Source organism: Cavia porcellus, unplaced genomic scaffold (assembly GCF_034190915.1).
Source record: "Cavia porcellus strain 051 isolate PalLab524CR breed Dunkin Hartley unplaced genomic scaffold, mCavPor4.1 scaffold_12, whole genome shotgun sequence".
Classification (NCBI taxonomy): Eukaryota; Metazoa; Chordata; class Mammalia; order Rodentia; family Caviidae; genus Cavia; species Cavia porcellus.
In genome coordinates this window covers 34,988,702-35,006,631 of record NW_026947495.1, presented here as the reverse complement: position 1 = coordinate 35,006,631, position 17,930 = coordinate 34,988,702, and the positions used below count along the sequence as shown (strand labels likewise).

General features: G+C 34.2%; 1 long non-coding RNA gene across 1 annotated transcript in view; it reads right to left on the bottom strand.

Annotated features, from left to right (window-relative positions):
- Positions 1 to 236: 236 nt before the first annotated feature.
- LOC106025424 (uncharacterized) overlaps positions 237 to 17,930 on the bottom strand; it is an 81,248-nt gene continuing 63,554 nt past the window's right edge. Inside the window, exon 4 of the long non-coding RNA XR_001198997.3 lies at positions 237 to 3,300. This is a non-coding gene — a long non-coding RNA (uncharacterized LOC106025424). The remainder of the gene's footprint in view (positions 3,301 to 17,930) is intronic.

Genomic DNA, 17,930 nt, shown 5'->3' with positions numbered 1-17,930 from the left:
TGGCCCAAGTTCACAGGGGCACCAGTTGGAGTGTTGGACAATTCTCCAGGCCACATGTTCTCTGGAAGGAAATCTGAGCTATGTGTTTCCGTAGCTGCCCGTCTAAACCCACATACAAAAAAAACCATGGAAACTTTCCTTTATACTATCTCTGATATTAGTTCTGCTAATAAGAAATGAATAGGCTGGCAAAATGATCTATCTACTCATCTAAGACCAGTCCCCTCAACCTACAATTATACCCATAGCATATTTTAGCTATGAAAAGAATACCAAATTTGTCCTTTTGAAACAGTGCAACTATTTAATGGAAACCAAAGCTTCCTTGATGGCAAAATTGAATATTATCAGCATAAAGAAAGATTATAAAAGAATAAACAAAAGAAAATAAATGCCATAGTGAGCTAATACTCACTGATCAAGGAGCTACATAGTAGTATTTTATTAACTGATGCATATCTTAAGGAATTACGTTGTTCAGCCCTAAACTAGGTCTGTCTGATATCTTATTACAGATTCTTATATGAAATAGCAAAGCTTCATTGATTGCCTATTGGTTACAGAGTATTTTTACATAGATCTCTGAATTCAATAAATTATAAGATGATTTTTCATTCTCGATACTAATAAAAATAACCATCTACATTTGCAGAACTTTTCAGTTTAACCTATATATTCTAGTACATCATTTTCAATATATGAATTAGTCAATTAAGATTTATTCATATTATGCTTGTATGAAAAATTTTATTAAACACTCTATGTCTGATAATACACCCGAAATTTTACAGTGAATGTCATATATAACCAGTAGAGCAGTTTCGTGAAATACCATTATTCTTCCAATTTCACAATTGAGGAAACTGATAATCAAATTAAATGAAGCAAATAAGGTTACATGACTACCAAAGAAGGAAATTAGAAATGTATCAAGGTTGAATATGAGGGATGATGAAAACATACAGTGAATGTTTAGGTTAAAAAACAACAACAAAACCTTCCTACAGTAAAATACACATTGCTGTGAATCCCCCTCAAGCCCTTTTCCTCACCAAACACACTTATCCAGTTCTTCTTCCCACTTTCGTAAGAAGTTCTGGAAATCTTTTTTTTTTTTCATGTCTTTATTTGTGATGTTATGGCTGCCTCAGCATTCTAAATCAGTTCAAGAGTTTAATTCTCATGATCATTTAGACCTTAGAAAAGAACCAAAGGTCTCAATGTGATGCCACATTCCTTAAATAAGGTGGATGAGGACACACTGTAATGTTTCTATTTGACAGAAATTGCCCTAAAACAGTGATGACAAACCATTTAGAGACAAATATCTAAACTGTAGCCCAAAACCCATTTACTTATCACAAATGGCCAAGTAAATGACTGCAATTAAACCTAAATATTGAGGGTTGAGTTTAGAAAAGACAACTCATAATTAACATCTTTTGTCTTAAAAGAAAAACAAATAACACACATGCCATAGGTTTGCCACCACTCCGGCATTTTTAATTAAGGATATGGAGGTAGTCTTGCAAATACATTGCAAAAGAAGACTCCCAGAACTATGTCAGAAAGTGCTAAAAATATGTTCTAACTGTGCTCTAAAGTGGAGGGAATATTTTGATAGGGAGTAATAACAATGTGTCTTTTATTATAATTTTTTTTAATTTAAGCATTAACCATATTTGTTGACTACACCTCATAAATACGAAGATAGAAGATTTAAAGCCAATATTTCTTCAAATTAAGTGGTAGCTAACTGAAAAGTCTAGTAAATAATACATTTCAAGTTATTTCTTCAAGAAATTTCATATTTAAGGAATTCACAGACAGTAGTACTAAATGCTTTACTTTTCTAAAGGACTCAATAATATTTGTTGTATTAATGACCTAGTGAAGGAAGGGATTAAATGAATTCATGACTATGGTAACTCTGTAAAATCAATGTTATATCAAAAAACATTGGCCTCAACCTGTAGGTTATCTCAAACAAAAGCAAAGGAAATCCATGAGATAAATGGAGAAATTGGCGGCATTTAATTAACCAGATAATCTGGTATATATATATATATATATATATATATATATATATATATCACAAAACCAATAGTCTAGAATCTCTTGTGCCATCATAGATATGTGCACTATTCAGAGAAATGCATAATTTGCTCATTATAAAACAGTATGTAAATTACTTAGCCAAAATCCAGACCAAATCTGTCTGAACACTTTTCTGCTGCACAATAGTACTAAATTTCTGTAGGGATGAATTCTTAGCCTCTACATATAGTAGCAATCCAACGCTTACAATGAACCATTTAGAAAATAGTATAGAACTTTTAATCAGAAAATAATGTGACATTATCAAAATAGCTATCATGTTTAAGTCTAGCACATCATCACAATTCTAATATTCCAATAATAAAAGATAACGTACAAAAAATCCATGATTTTGTAATTTCAATCTGGGAAAATATTATTTGAATCTATAAGAAAGTTATCACAATCTTGTTTCAGTACAAAATATTAAATACCATCTTAAATACTGCACCATGATACGTTTGGTAACATAACTCTAAAGTATGTACCAGAATTCACACTCAAAATGAAGAGCTGTAAAACTTAAACATGAACTACTTGTTCTCATATACAAACTTTGTTCCATTGAAGTTTGATTCAGTACATTGATTGACTTTAATTCAATAAATATTTATTGAACACTTACTACATAAAATCTATTGTCAACTAGTCTATGGGAGAAAAGGTTCAAAGATTAATACAACATATTAAGAAACTTTGAAGTTTTTATAGGAGTAAAGAAATGCCAACTACAAATGAAAACAAGGAAATGCAAAGCTTGAAACATACCAGAACACCAGTACACACGTACTATGGCACTAAATAGCCTCCACTAATATGAGATATTAATTCTAACTACAGAAAAATATGGCATGTTTGAGGAATTCAAGAATAACTAGTAGCACCAGAATCTGTATTAGTTGCATAATATATAGCATAGCAACTCCAAACTTTTAGGGGATTCAAAAACTTGTCATGTTATTGATTTCTGTCACATATCAAGGAATAGATTAGTTAGATGTCTCTGATTCAAAAAGTTTTTCACAAGATTCTCTTAAAAGCTGCATCTGTGCTGCAGTGTCTTCTAAAGGCTTTACTAAAGACCTGCTTCTCTATTACTCACATAGTGGCTGGCGAGATCAGTTTTTCTCAAGCATTGGCTGAAACCTTCCATCTTCATTGACAGCTGGTATAAGGTTTCCCTTGGTTCTTGGTCATCAGGGCCTGAAGGTATCATAAAGAAAGAAAAGATAGTGAATACTATAGAAGTCACAGTCTCTGTAGTCCAGTCCCAAGTGTGGTAGTCATCCTGTCTTAGCCACAAATTTTCAGACACTCACAACTTCAGGAGGACAGGTTTATTTTGGCTAATAGTTTCAGAGGTTCTATTCATAATTGCCTGGCTCCAAAGTAGAAAAGGAGTGGTGGAAGAAAATCTATTTCACACATACTATCCAATAAGAACAGAAAAGAAAAGGAGCTGGCAACAAGAATACAACCTTCTGGGTTATGCCCCCACTCAAGTATCTTCTAACAGTACATTCATCTATGAATTTATCAATGGCCTATGCCACTAGTGAGTATAGCACCATGATCACTTTCCAATCACTTTCCAAAAGCCACATCTCTGAACACATGAGTCTTCTGGGGGAATTTTTTAGATATAACCCATAAAACATCCCTTTTGCTATGTTATGGTCATTAAAAATGAGTCCTTAGGGCCAGCTGATACTCAAAGACAGTCAAACACTGCATAACTACCAAGAGAGGAGATTACTGAGGTATGTCAGAAGCCTCAACCTCAAGCTTTCCTTAAAAGGATGGTAGAATTTCACTTTTAAAGAATGCAAAATGAGGCAGCTTTTAGGAAATGGTTGAGCACATATGCAGAGGTAAGGAAGCAGAGATTTGCTAGAGAAATGTAAGTGTTACCTTAGCTTGTTGGGAACTTGAATGCATGATGAGTTTTAGAAAACAAGTCTTTGAAGTAGGTCAGGGCTAAATAGTATCATGCTGACAAGTTAGAGATTTGTTATATTTTGGGAATTGTTAGCTTTTTAAACTCATATCAGAACAGTATCAGAAATATGCTTCAAGGAAATAAATCTGAACGTCATCTGAAAAATAGACTTGAAGTGGAAGACTTTGTGATAGCTAAGAATCCTTGAGGGAGCTATCCTCACAGACAAACATCTAGCTACCATTAAGATCCAAGCTTCAGCAGCAGCACTGGGAGGAAAAAAGGAGGAGCACAGAAATAGCATACCTTATGCCTCACTGCATGTTCTTATAAATGAAATTTCTTTAACTTGTGATTCTCAAAACACCTAATATTATATGGTTTTTCAAAGGTTTTTCAGTTTCTATTATTCTTTCCCCTAACTCTTTCATGCCCTGCTTCAGGGCAACTGTTACCTATTGAATGTCACGCTAGCAAAAACATTTGATCTGAACCTTGCCCATTTGCCCCAGCTGCCTCAAAGAAGGGAATATATGACCTGTCTTTGATCATGCTTTTTTTCCTAAAATGAAAACATCCTCCAATATGTGATTCTTATAAAAGGTGAGTGTTAAAATTCTAGAATAAACCACATTTAAGCCTAGGGACTCTGTTAAAGTTAATGAAAACATATTGGGCTAGGGAAGCTGTTGCTAGGTTTGGTGGATATTTAATTCTTTTACAAACATCAGAAAAACCTGTCCAGCCTCAATATAGACAAAAGCTGAAATGAGTGCTCAATTAGTAGCAGTTTCTCAGCATTTTGTCCAATTATCTAATAAAGAAAACGAGAACCTCGGTACATAAATTTGCTCCATTATGGAAGCCACCTTCAGTGAGCAAGCCAGTCAGCTTTATTATTCAAATCATCAATGTGATGCTTGTAAGATGAGACAAAGGCAGCTCTTTAATGATAAATATTATAATACAGCCACTTTTCACATATGTCTCCACACACACACATTGTGAACTATTCACTGCAGTATAAACAAAAGAAACCAAGTGACAACTCAGAGAGAAGAAAGTAGGCACAAACCAAAACAGAACGTATTATCCAGTTACTACTCTGACATTATTGCAGCTTTTAGGGAACAGCTGAGTTTAGTCATCAGTCTTCATCATTTGTTCTGTTTTCTTTTACAGACTTTTGCTATAGAACTTTTCACAAAACATACTGGGTAAAAAAAAAATCGGAAATAGATAAAAGTCTAGGAAACAATCCTTCAAATTAGTTCCCTATCTCCCATTAACTGCAGGAAGTGATGCTGCTCTTAGGAGATGCTGTTTTTCAACAGATCATTCAGCAGCAAAGAGGTGGGAATTTTAGGCATCAATAGAATGACTGCCAGATTCACCATAACCTGAGGCTCCAGAAGTGTACAGTGTAAAAGGCCAAAGGCCCAGTCCCAGCTTACAGCACAGAGTGCTAGGACTGAAGTCAAAAGTCAAATCTTTTACAAATGTAAAAGCAGTCAGATATCCTTACAAGTATTAGCATTAGCACCACTCACACATGTGTTTATATTAGTCTCCCTACATTTGGACATTTTTTTCTCTTGAATGCTAAGAATAAGTTGCACACATTCCGGCAGCATTCTTCAGGCAGATTTGAACAAACACCTTCTACAGCACTACCATTACCTCTGCAGACTCCTGGATTCTGCCTTTGATACTTGTCTTGTTCTAAATCTCTTGGATTCATATCCAGTGATACCTCATAGTCCAGACATCATAATAAACATTATGGTAGTCAGATAGTCACTGTCAGTGGCACCCAGTGGAACACCTCCTTATTTGCATATAGCATACAGCTTTTCCAAAGATGCTGGAGATCTACTGTATGCCTAGCTACAGTTCTCCTTACACCAAAAAAAGATCTCCATAAGCAACTTCCAGTAATACTGAGCTAAGTGAGCAACTCAACAAATGTCACAAAAATGGCAAAGGCTCTGGAGATGCTATGTAAATTCTAAATCTCACCAGTCATCGAAGAGCTTCTACTTATTGGAAAGCACTCATTCCACCTAAATAATGCTATTTTACCTTTAGGTATTCAAATAGCATTAGCTAAGCAACTATATCAACAGATTGCTGAATAACATAGTATTTTTTTTTCACTAACAAAAGCCTAATGAACATGACAAACCACTGGGGAAAATGTCCAAATAAGGCCCAATATCTAAATAAGGCCGCTATTTAGGGAGTAAGCCCACACCCTGACAGAATAGATGGGTATGGCCCAGCAGGAGAAAGAGCTATGTGTTTAATCTCAGCTTTTTTCAGATGCTAATGGACTGAGGATTCTACCCTATAACGATGCTAGATATGTTCTTTTTAAATTTACTCCATGAATTTAAACACCTTAAGGACAAATTAAAATACAGAGCAAAAATTCAGAGTTATGGAATGCTCACCACATGTAAATCTCTGACCCATCTTATAGATTTTTCCATAAAGCATGCATCGCATTGTTTGTAAGCTACACTTCTTCTAACTGCATGTGATATTCCTTTGAATGTTGTCAGGTAATTCTATTCCTTAGCAAAGTAGTTGAAATAATGATAGTTACTCACACATGAAGGATTTTCCTCAAGGGCAATCATTTTAACGAGAATTTCTTTTCAAAATTAGCTAATCTGCAGTTCTATTAAAACATTGTGACTCTAGCCCTGCTCTCTTCACCCCAAAAGAAGGAAAGAAAAGACAGATTCCCATTAGAGAAACAGCTTAAAAGGCTAAAAAATCCTGACAAAAATTCTCTAATGTTCTAAAGTTACATAAAGGTACCAACATACATTTGTTCCCTACTATGTACCAACCTAAAATTGTGATTTAATTAATTATCCTCACACTTCTAATATGAACAATTTTTTTTTAAATTTGTAAAGAATGAGCATTTAATGAAGCTTCCTTGAAAAGTCACCCAATTAGAAGAGGACCTGCTACAGATGAATTATTTTTAATCAAATGACAATTGGTAGTCGGTAGTCATAAATAGGTATTCTCTGTTAATAAGAAATATTTTACAAGCAATAATGAATTTCAATCACTTTTTAGTTACAGTTTTGCATTTTAAATTCATTTTCCATGAAATAATGCCTAAATTGGTATACTAATAAACATGGTGAATATCACAGATGAAGACCAACCTAGTAGGCCATTCATCCTCTTCCATATAAGTGTGACCATTTTACCTCTTCTCCCTCTTCTACCAACATAACATTTTGGTTATTTCTAGTAATGTTTAATAATATATATGGAAAGACAACTGTGTGCCAGGATCATTGTCCCTGATTTTACAGATGAGGACACAGAGGCTCGGTGAGGTAGTGGGAACAGACTGGGTTTCTGACCCAGCTCTATGTAATCACAAAGCTTATCCCCTGTCTCCTATCCCCCTTCTCCTATTCCACTCTGACTACATGAGGAATCTTTTAAAAAAAAAATCAATTGGAACTTTAAAGAAAGAGAAGTCATTTGTTGCCAAATATTACATTTCCTTGTGCTTATCTACAGGGAACATCAGAGTCCACCAAACTTTTTTTCAGATCGTTTGCCAACTTAAACCCACCTGAATCCTGTGTAGCAAACAGGTAAGAGCCTGAGCCCAGCCATAAATATATACACTTGCCTGCATATCTTTTGAAATAAATGCTAAGCCGAAATTAATAACTAACATGATAGCACCAGCATAAAAACCTGAGTTTAAAGTGTATCAGGAGATTTCCATACTATGTTAGGCTTTAACCAATTAAAAGCCAGCACAGATATCACAAGATGAAATTGATAATACAGATATGAACATAAACATAAAAGAATATTGTAGACAATATCTGGAGAGGACACTAATTTTAAACGAAGTGAAAAGAATCACAGGCCATATGAATCTGTCAAATACTCTATAGACAGCATGGACTTTAATTTTCCTGATATGATTATAAAAAAGGGAAAAAAATACTACACTGCCTTTCCATTTATTTGGAAAAAGTTTGAAGGAAGGGACATAAGTTTCAAGAGTACGGTAAGTGACGCACGAGGGCCAGTGTGGGAGAAGGGAGACAGGTAGAAAGTGCACTCTGAATGAGGATTCAGGAGTTAGAGTGTGTTGAACAAAGTGGGTGGTGAGGAAGTCTGCCTGCTAAAAAAGTGGAGGAGGCATTTATTATAAGCAAAGGATATGTCAAAATTACCCTTTTTAAATAGATGAATTAATGTTTAAACTCATAAAGGATACAATTTGTTGAATTCCGTATGGAAAGCCAATACTGATTACAATTTAGAGAGCTGTTGTTCTATAGCCTGGTATGTATGTGCCATATGTGTTTATCTTTCTTACTAGCCTACTTACATGTGATAATACTACTGCAGCTTTCACGATGAACATTTGACAAGCCAGCTCACCGCCGACTGACACCTCCATTTCAGCTGGCTTGACATATATAAAAAGAAACTGAATGTTTATCCGGGTGCTTTCTGGATTTGACATATGTGCTATATACGAGTCATAAAAGCAAACTTCAGCAAAGAAATTACAGACTGTACTTGTCAGTTTATTAATCAAAGTTTACCTGCTTCATATTACACAAAGACAAATTAAACTGACTACTATGGTACTTTGAAAACATCTGCTAACAAAGTCAGAAGTAATGATAAACAAACTAGTTCCCTTTGTGGTTGATTTTCATCCAGCTGCATTTAATTATAATAGCACTATCAAAGAAAGCTCCCCATTAGCTGCTAATTTAGAATGACTTCAGAAGAAACTCCCAAAGCCTCTAGTGATACCCCTCCAACTCCAATAACTTCCTAATCTCCTCCAATGTTTCCAGAGAGCAATAATAGAGATCACTCCTAGCTGTTATTGACTTGCAAGGTGGCATTTTGTACTTTTTCCCAAGACTACCTTTGTACTAATGTGGCCGATTAAACTTTAAAAATGATAAAGTCCATGACATCAGTATTTTTATTCTTAATTTAGAATTAAATAATATACTGCTTCCAAAAGAAAAGTAGTTTTATTTTATGTGTATTACAAGTAAAATCCAATGCAAGTTATGTTATTCATTAGTCTATACTCACCACAGCCAAAAACAATGTGACACTGGTTTTTCACACTCAGAAAGAATTGCTTTTCAAATTAGCAAATATCTAAAACCTCTCAGAACATCACTTCTTCCTAAGTTGGTTATGAGTAACCACCATGCCTGTTCATCAGTCAACCTTGGTTCTTAAAAATTTCCAGGTGCACAACTTCCCTTTGAATGTCTCAATACCTCAGTAAGTTTCCATAGCCCTGCTCATCCTGATGCTTTCTCTACTATATGTAGGAATGACTCCTCACCAAAATTAGTTTTTTTCCAGGGACCAGATGCAGAACCATAAGCTTGCACATCCAAACTATGCACAGCAGCATATATGCCTTTGATCAGGCATTTTAGGAGAAAACTACCTCTCTGATTTATCTTGGCAAGAGCTTGTGAGATATACGCTGAAGACAACAATGGATAAACTGGGTAAATATCTATGTTCATTTAGTACTGTAACAAATCAACAAACCAAAGTTTCAAAAGAAAAGTAAAGTAAACCAAAGCAAAGTAACCAAGATTGGGAGTTGTAGGCATTTGCCAGTGTTAAAGCTGGCCAACCATGAAGGACCTGTGCCACAATAGTTTCCTGACATTTATTTGATCAAAGAAGGTATCTGAGATTGTAAGTGCATAGGAGCAGTTTTTCCTCCTCAAAATATCAATACTTTTGGAGGACTTTGCTCATGTTTATTCCTTTGTTTGCTTTTCAAACAAGCAAAATATCTCTAACTGGTTCAGTGGCTCACCTATCCTGCTATTTCCAGTGCTCAAGGATTTAAAGGTTTATGAGCAAACCTTGACTTATCTGAACAGAATATGAAGTGGGAGAGGACATCATTCCTTTTAAGCATGCTTCCAGTGATCTACTAGTTGAGTGTATGACATAAATTTTGCCCTTGGAACAAAGATCAAACAAAACTGCGAATGTCATTGTTCTGTTTATAACAGTATTTGTGATGTCTTGAACACCACCAACCTCCAGTTGGCTTGAGAACAAGCATTCTTCTTCTGTGCATGGATTTACAGTGCTGGGGTACGTCCAATTCTTTAAAAGAACATGCAGGAAGGAGCATGGGTTTTGGTGGTAGCAGATCAAGACAAAAACAGTTTTGGATGATTGTTTTGGGGAAGTATGTTGATGCCTACTTTCATTCTTCTGTTCTAAAGACTAAATTACTCCATCCTGAGAGCCTCAGCAAATTGAAGCTTGTGGCCACATTTTCATAGGAGACTTCTTACAATTTTTTATCTTATTTTCAGATGACCACACAAATTTGGCAATGGCATAAACATTTTAGAGAATGAAAGACCCAGTGTACCAGTTATAGTTCCCTCTAGTATAAAGATACTTTAGAATAAAATTAGAATGCTATTTCAATTTCTTTAATTATCATCTTTAGTGTCTTAATTTTAAAGAATATTTAACAGAAGACTCATGTATTTACCCACAGGTGTTGGCTGTTTCATACCTTATATGATTCCCTGCATATGCAAATATATTTCTAAGACATTTATTTCCATTTTTGAACACTAAGTCCCTAAGATTTCACCTATTATGTAAAGTATAGCTAATAAGCACAAGTAAGTTCACAAAAATTTCATGAAGTTCCAGCAGGCAAAATAAACTGAATTACAATATAGCACAGGCACATTTGTAGATCCAACATAGTGTATGGGTGAAATCACATCCCTGTACTTTCTGTGTTTCTGGTTTCCTATCTTTAGCATAGGAATTACAATTGCTTTAATATCATTCTTGGTTTTTTAACACTAACTGAAAAAAATTCATTGAAAAGTACATTTTACTCTGTACAAGTAATTGTTACAATTGCAAAACAGAGAACATGAATGTTTCTCATAATTCTGAATAAGTATTTGAAGGAAAATGTTTCTACTAAAAAAAAAAGCTCATTTCAAGAATTAAACCCAATAATCCAGTTTTACCCAATTAAAAAAAGAAAATAAAAGAAGTAACTAAGCTATATGCTTAAATTCAACGTTATCAGTAAGAACAATATTAGAAAATGAAGATTGGTATCTTTTACCTACAGATTTAATGCTACCTATTTTATAGTACTAATTCCAAAGAAACAATAGTGATATTTCTTAGAATATTTATCCTACACATTGTTTTACCACTACTTTGTAGTCATCTTTTGTTAACTGTTGGATACTACCTTAGACACTGCTTTTCCTGTTAATTGTTTTCTTCACTTCACCACATTCCACACATATTTCTGTTCAGTCTTATTCTGGACCTCACAAAATCAGAAGGTTGTAAGTTGCTCTCTGCAAGTTGAAAGCTATTTATTTAACTTGTTTGGCAGACTGCTTATCACATCAATATGTAAATGTGATTGCTTAATAAATACCCCTTATTGATGTTGATTTCCTTTGCAACTTTCTTTCCAATTTAAAAATTATGCTCAAAATTATTCTAACGTGCGAATTTATTTTCACAGCAACATGCACCTAACAAATATTTCCTAAATACTTCCTGTATGTAACTCTCTGATTTTCACATTGATTATGGGAAACATAAGGACACAGTTAAAAGTAAATGTAAATATCAACTTTCTATTAGAGTACAGAGGCAACGAGATTATTTCCAGTTTGGGGTTATGGAAAGAAGTAATTAAGTATACACTGTGGCACAATAACTGTCCCAGAAGAATGGGTATAATTTCAGTGCCAGAAATAAAGAAGGGCTATGGCGTCTAGGATGGCTCTGCCCCCTTTAATAGCCAAGGTTTCTGGATCTAATCTAAAATGTGTCTTCAACAACTCTAATATCCACAAACCTCTCTATGACCTCTCTACCTTCTTCTCTTTGAATCCTCCACCAGAGATGGCATACCTATTTCTCGCCTTATTGAGCTCTGCTTAGACTCTGCCTCTCTCTGCTTTAAACTGACGCCTGAACTAGATACTCTTAAGGCTTTCAAATTTAGGCCTGAGCCTGGACATAGTATGTAAAGTCACTTTGAGTTTGGGTTCCACTTCCAGTAAGCTAGCACAGAGCCATTCATGCCAAGCATAAGTCAATCCTGCAGCTCAACCTGGTAGCATATCTTTCAAATGTTGTGGGCAAAATAACAACTTAAGACAAAAATGATATATTCATTTGGCCCTAGCAGAAAAATTCTTTATTTTTTCCGTTAATTATTCCATTTGACCTTACCCTGTAATCTCCCTTCCTTTGTCCTTTGAAGACAAATCCTATAGGCATCTGATTCTTTCCATACTTAAAATTAGTCTAGATCTAAATATTGATTTCATATCCAAAAGAAAGTACCTCCCTACCTCCTATTTGGCTTGTGCCTTGGTTCTTGCAAAGAGAATCTTTGCTGGCTTTACTCATTCCCTGTTTTCTTCTTTCACTCTCTCTTTCTCATTCTCTCTGCTATTTCTGAATTTCCTTTGGGTATCAACAGTGCGGGCTCTCAGAGGAGATAAGAGTGGATTGGCAGTCATCCAAATCTGATCCTTTTCATAGGCTCCCCAGAGCTCCCAGATCCCAGAGATTCCTGGCAATGGACAATGCATTTTGTAGTTGACTGCTCCTCTCTTTCATTTTCTATTGCTGGCTGTGAGCCTAACAGTTTTTTGGGGTGCAGTTCTCATGACACAGGAGCTCCCTGAGGCCTTCACTTGAACTGAGGAGCACCCACACATCCTAGTAATGGAAAACACCGGTGGTACAGACTATACTGATTCTAGGGCCTCTTCATCAAACAGTCTAGGTGCTCTAACTAGTTCCTATTCAGAGAGTGGAAGAACATGCTCCTGTTTTATGGAGCCCCAGGTAAGCTCCATGAGATGCACGTGAGCCCTCTGTCTCCTCTGCTCCCTGTGTCAGTGCAGACCCAGTGAACTGCCGTGGCTCTGCAAGCTTTCATCACTAGAGAAATGTATCAATTTTCCTTTTTGACAATGTCTGTGAGTAGTTTCCTTGTCTTTCTCAGTAAGCCTGGAAGAAGAAGAAGGAAATGAGTCAAAATCCTCCCTCTAAATTTATCACTTACTACTCACCGAGTGCATTGAATATATCTATTCTGATTTACATTGGTTAATGAAAAGAGGAAGGATCGTAACTTTTACTTTGCTTTGTCTTCTGGAATATGGCTTTACTTGTATATTTCCTTCCTTTTTAGCTCTCCAGATAAAACTCTGAAGCAGCAGAAGTTTCATTCAGCACCGCTTTACAGTAATAGTTGTGTAGTAAGTCAGTGACGAAAGGCTGCCAGGAGGTGCCAGTTTCTGTGGAGATGGATTTTTATTCAAGAATATATGGGATATAAACAGTTTTACTAAGCTAGGCAATGCTAGAACTTAAATTACAAAATTGTCTTTATTTATATGTAGACGCCTAATGTTAAAAAATCACTATTTTATTGTATTTTTGATGCTTGATTTGCTTTCCTACGAAGATAGACATTGTTTTAATTGTACACCAAGTATTTCAAGTATCTTTCTAGGGAGAAGTTGAGATTCTCTACCATCTTTGACTTAACATGGCACATGACTTTAAGCTATAAACTGAATGGAAGATACATAAGAAAGCTTTAAGAGCCTGTTCATGACGTGTAACATGCTCCCTTTCTGCCACAACAACCAGTTTTGTGGAGAATGCCATTCTCTTATTCTGGATTTCAGAGTGAAGATCATAAAGAACAGAATATTAACACTCAGCATGAGCAAGAAAAGAAATCTTGTTATGTTAAACCACTAAAATTTGGGTGTTGCTAGTATAGTATCACCTATTTCTCCTTATTGATATAAGAAGTATATAAACACATTACACTATGGGACCTAGTAACGCACATGATTAAGTGTCCTATGTTTTTTCTCAACATAGATATAAACATTACAATATTTCTAGGCTTGTGCTGCTCAGAAGGAGAGAAGGAAGGAAGGAAGGAAAAAAAGAAGGAAGGAGAGGAGGAGAGGGGGGACTAAGGGAGAGAGGGAATAGAAAGGAAAAAGAGAAAGGAAGGAGAGAGAAAGGGAAGGAAAGAAAAATGAAAAGCTAGTAAATTAACAGAAGGAAAAGTTTTCCGAATGAGAATATTGTGAAAAGAATAAACACAGTGAACACTTTCCTTGAGTCCTATAGTGAAAAACCTGAAGCCTAGAGATGTATACAAATTTTCACAAGATCATTGTTACCTGAAGAAAAATCAGGGTTCAAGATTACATCCTAATTTTCCATTTGTTTCCATTCTGCAGATACCGTATTTTGTACTCTTCACTGACCATAAGCTTGATATTACTTTAAGTGATTACTTTTGCTTTTCACATATATCATGGTAGTTTTAGATATATTTTATCTTTCCATTACTGCTCCTTTTCCTACATCTATATTTTAAATTAATAATAATTGTGATTTTATAATGATTGTGACTATATAAATTAACGTACTTTACAAAAGAGCCATGAAATAGGTATCATTAAAATTTTATTTTATAAATAATATATTTGATACAAAAGGGCTTAAATAAGTTTTTTGCATCGAACAGTGACTAATTAGAGATTTATTTCCATCCTAGTCAAGCTCCTAAGTTTATATCTTCAACTACATTAATATATTAGTACCCTAATAGACTAAATTTTATATCTCTGAGAGAGTTTATACTTTTTAAAAACAGTCAACCAATGATTCTGAGTCCCAAAATACTTTTGACCCTAAGCTCTAGAATTTATATGAAAAAATCCAGTGTAATTTCTTAAATACTTCTATGAATAAATCCATTTTCTATAAGGACAATTTCCATTTTAGAACTACCCAGATATTGGTCATAGCTGGGCTTGTAAATGAGATGGTTAAGTAAATTTTATAAGAACAAATTCATTAAAAATACTAAGGATATAAAATATTGAGAGTGTTTTGTAAAGATGCTTCGTAAGCTGACTCTAATAAGAGTTCCAAAAATATCTTGAGTTATCACTCCCAAATTTCTGAACGTGCTTTAATAGAAAACATTTTATTCCTTGTCATTTACTTCCTCTTCTTTCTTTCCTTTAGGGGCTGTGAACTTCACATTTGGGTAATGGTCTGTGCTAGAATCCAGTGATGTCGTGGACTAGTTTTAAATGAGTACATACTCTGACACCTACAGCAATTGTTTCAGAAATTGACTCATGATTGAAGGTTATCCAGTCAGAAAGAATCTCTGCCTAGAAGAGTCTTGTAACGACACCCAGAAATGTGCTGTACTATTTTCTTGAACACGGAGTTGGGTAGCAATGAAATTATGGCTGGAGGGTGCTAGTTTGCTATACAATGGAACCTAAGCTTGACATAAAAAATGTGGACACACTAGGCAGACGATACCCAAAATGTACAGTAGATATTGTGGAAAAAAGAAAGGGAAAGTGCTTAAAAGGAAAAACAACTAGGATAGAGAAAAGGAGAGAAAAAAGGTAAAAGATTATATATATATATATATATATATATATATATATATATATGTGTGTTTGTATATATACATATATTCACATATATGTGTATGTAAATATATACAGGATACATAACTATACTACTCTTTTCTGTTCATAAAAAACAGTTTCATTTTCATTGTCTGAATGTTTGATCATTTTGTCATGTACTTGCAAGATAACAATATATAGTAACTAGTGTTAATTACCTATTTTTGAATTCTGTATCATATTTATCCTTTTTTGATGGTTTTTAAAATTAAAAAATATAGAGATAAGAGAGGTTCAGCTATGGGATTAAAAATACTAGCCTCTTAGAAATTGGTTCAAACTTGAGATTCAAGTTAAGATTGATGTCAACGATACTTCCTCAGACTTTGATTAGGAAAGTGAACAGATTCTATTCTCTTTCACCTGTGAAATGAGTTTAATGTATATGTTCCAATGACCACGATAGTATTAACTGTATTTTATCTTATATAAATAAGATATTGCATGCTATCACATTCAATTTATAGCCACTTCATCACTCTATAGTCACTCAACAATTATAGTTCATTTCTGTGTAAGTACGTAATATATGTTTGTTATGATGTACATTTGAAAATTTTATATTGAAGTTTTCTATTTTCTCTCAAACACCAGAAAATACTAGTTTGCATGTATTTTAATTCAGAGTCCATGTAGAATTGCTGCCTTTGTTTCATGAAGGGATGAGATTAAGAATAGAGAAAGAGTAGACAAAAAATTTTATTAATACGATTATTTTTCTGACTCTAATAAATCAAGCTTACATACCAGAATGCGATAATAGTGTTTTCTAAAAAAAAAAAAAAAAAAAGCACTTTAAAGTGTAAGAGCTATAACTAAAATACTCAAACATCAACATTTTTTTAAGATCTACATGTCTGATTTATCTGAGACATGGCAACCATTGTAATGATACTAATTTTGTGTATATGATTTGAAACTTACTCATGATTAAGATTGATCCTTTGTATCTTACAAGACAAAATCACCTACGGTCATTCACCTTAAAGTGATATGAATCCAAATTAAGAAAAATAATATATGATAAGATGAAATTATTATTATACTGTAAAATAGAACCTAAAATATCAAAATAACTGATGCGCTCTCTCTCTCTCTCTCTCTCTCTCTCTATATATATATATATATCATCAAATTGCTTCCAAAGATACACTAAATGTATTTTAATGTAGCACTACTTCTTATTATCCTAGTCAGTTCAGCTTTTTAGATTTCCTTATTATCACCTTTAGCAATTGAAATATCTCTGCCATATTATATTGAGGTATGTTAAGTTTAATACACATATTCATTATACTTCCACACATTTATATGAACTGCATATGTATAATATAAATTAAATACATACCTTTCATTCTTTTATAAAAATTCATTGGAGAAAGTAGCTTTAAAATAAGAAATTTGAGTCAAAACAGATATTTGATTAATGATTCAAATCAATTTTTAAAAACCCTTATATTCATTAGCTCAAGAATCAACACATGTATCAAAATACAGACCACCAAGTAGGATTTGTAGAAAAATCATCAAAATGCAATGGTTACCCTCTGGGAAAGATTTTTCTAGGAAATATTTTATTTACCACTAAATGTTACATTATTTTCAAGTCAATGTAACGTTGAATGTTTTACAAGAATGAAGTCTCCACTTTTACTTGAATCTAAGACATTTGTCGTGGCCTCTGACGTAAAATGTTCAAGTAACAATTTCTCACTTCCTCTTTCCTGTAACTCAGAATCTTCCAGTGTGCAATGTGGGAGGTGGCACTGCAGACCTCATTTCTGGCGATGAGTTCGGGTTTGGCTTGAACCAAGCAGTGTAAATGAAATGACTGTTGTCATTTGCCACAGGTTGAGTGCAGAGCACTTCATTTAATCCAAACTCAGCCATTCCTTGATATAGGGAACACTGATCACAGTGATTCATTCATTGGGGCAGGTGGTCGAAGATGGTCCCTCCAGTCGGAATAAACTCAAGATTTTTGTGTAGTATTTGCGAATGAGAGACACTTCTCTTCCTGCATTTGAACAAGAAAACTAGACTTTTATTTCCCCAATAAGGTGTCCTCAAAAGTTTACCTAAAGCTATACTGACTAAGATTTGGGTAGTATCTATAAAGAAACATGGCAATTGAATATTTGCAATTCTATGGTGACTTTTAAAACATAAGAGAAGCAAACCAAATAAATCCTACCAGAAAAAAATGATAGTATGTTCTGTGTATTTCTTGGGAATGTGTTCATAGAGATTTAATAAAAAGATTATTGAAATATCCTTAA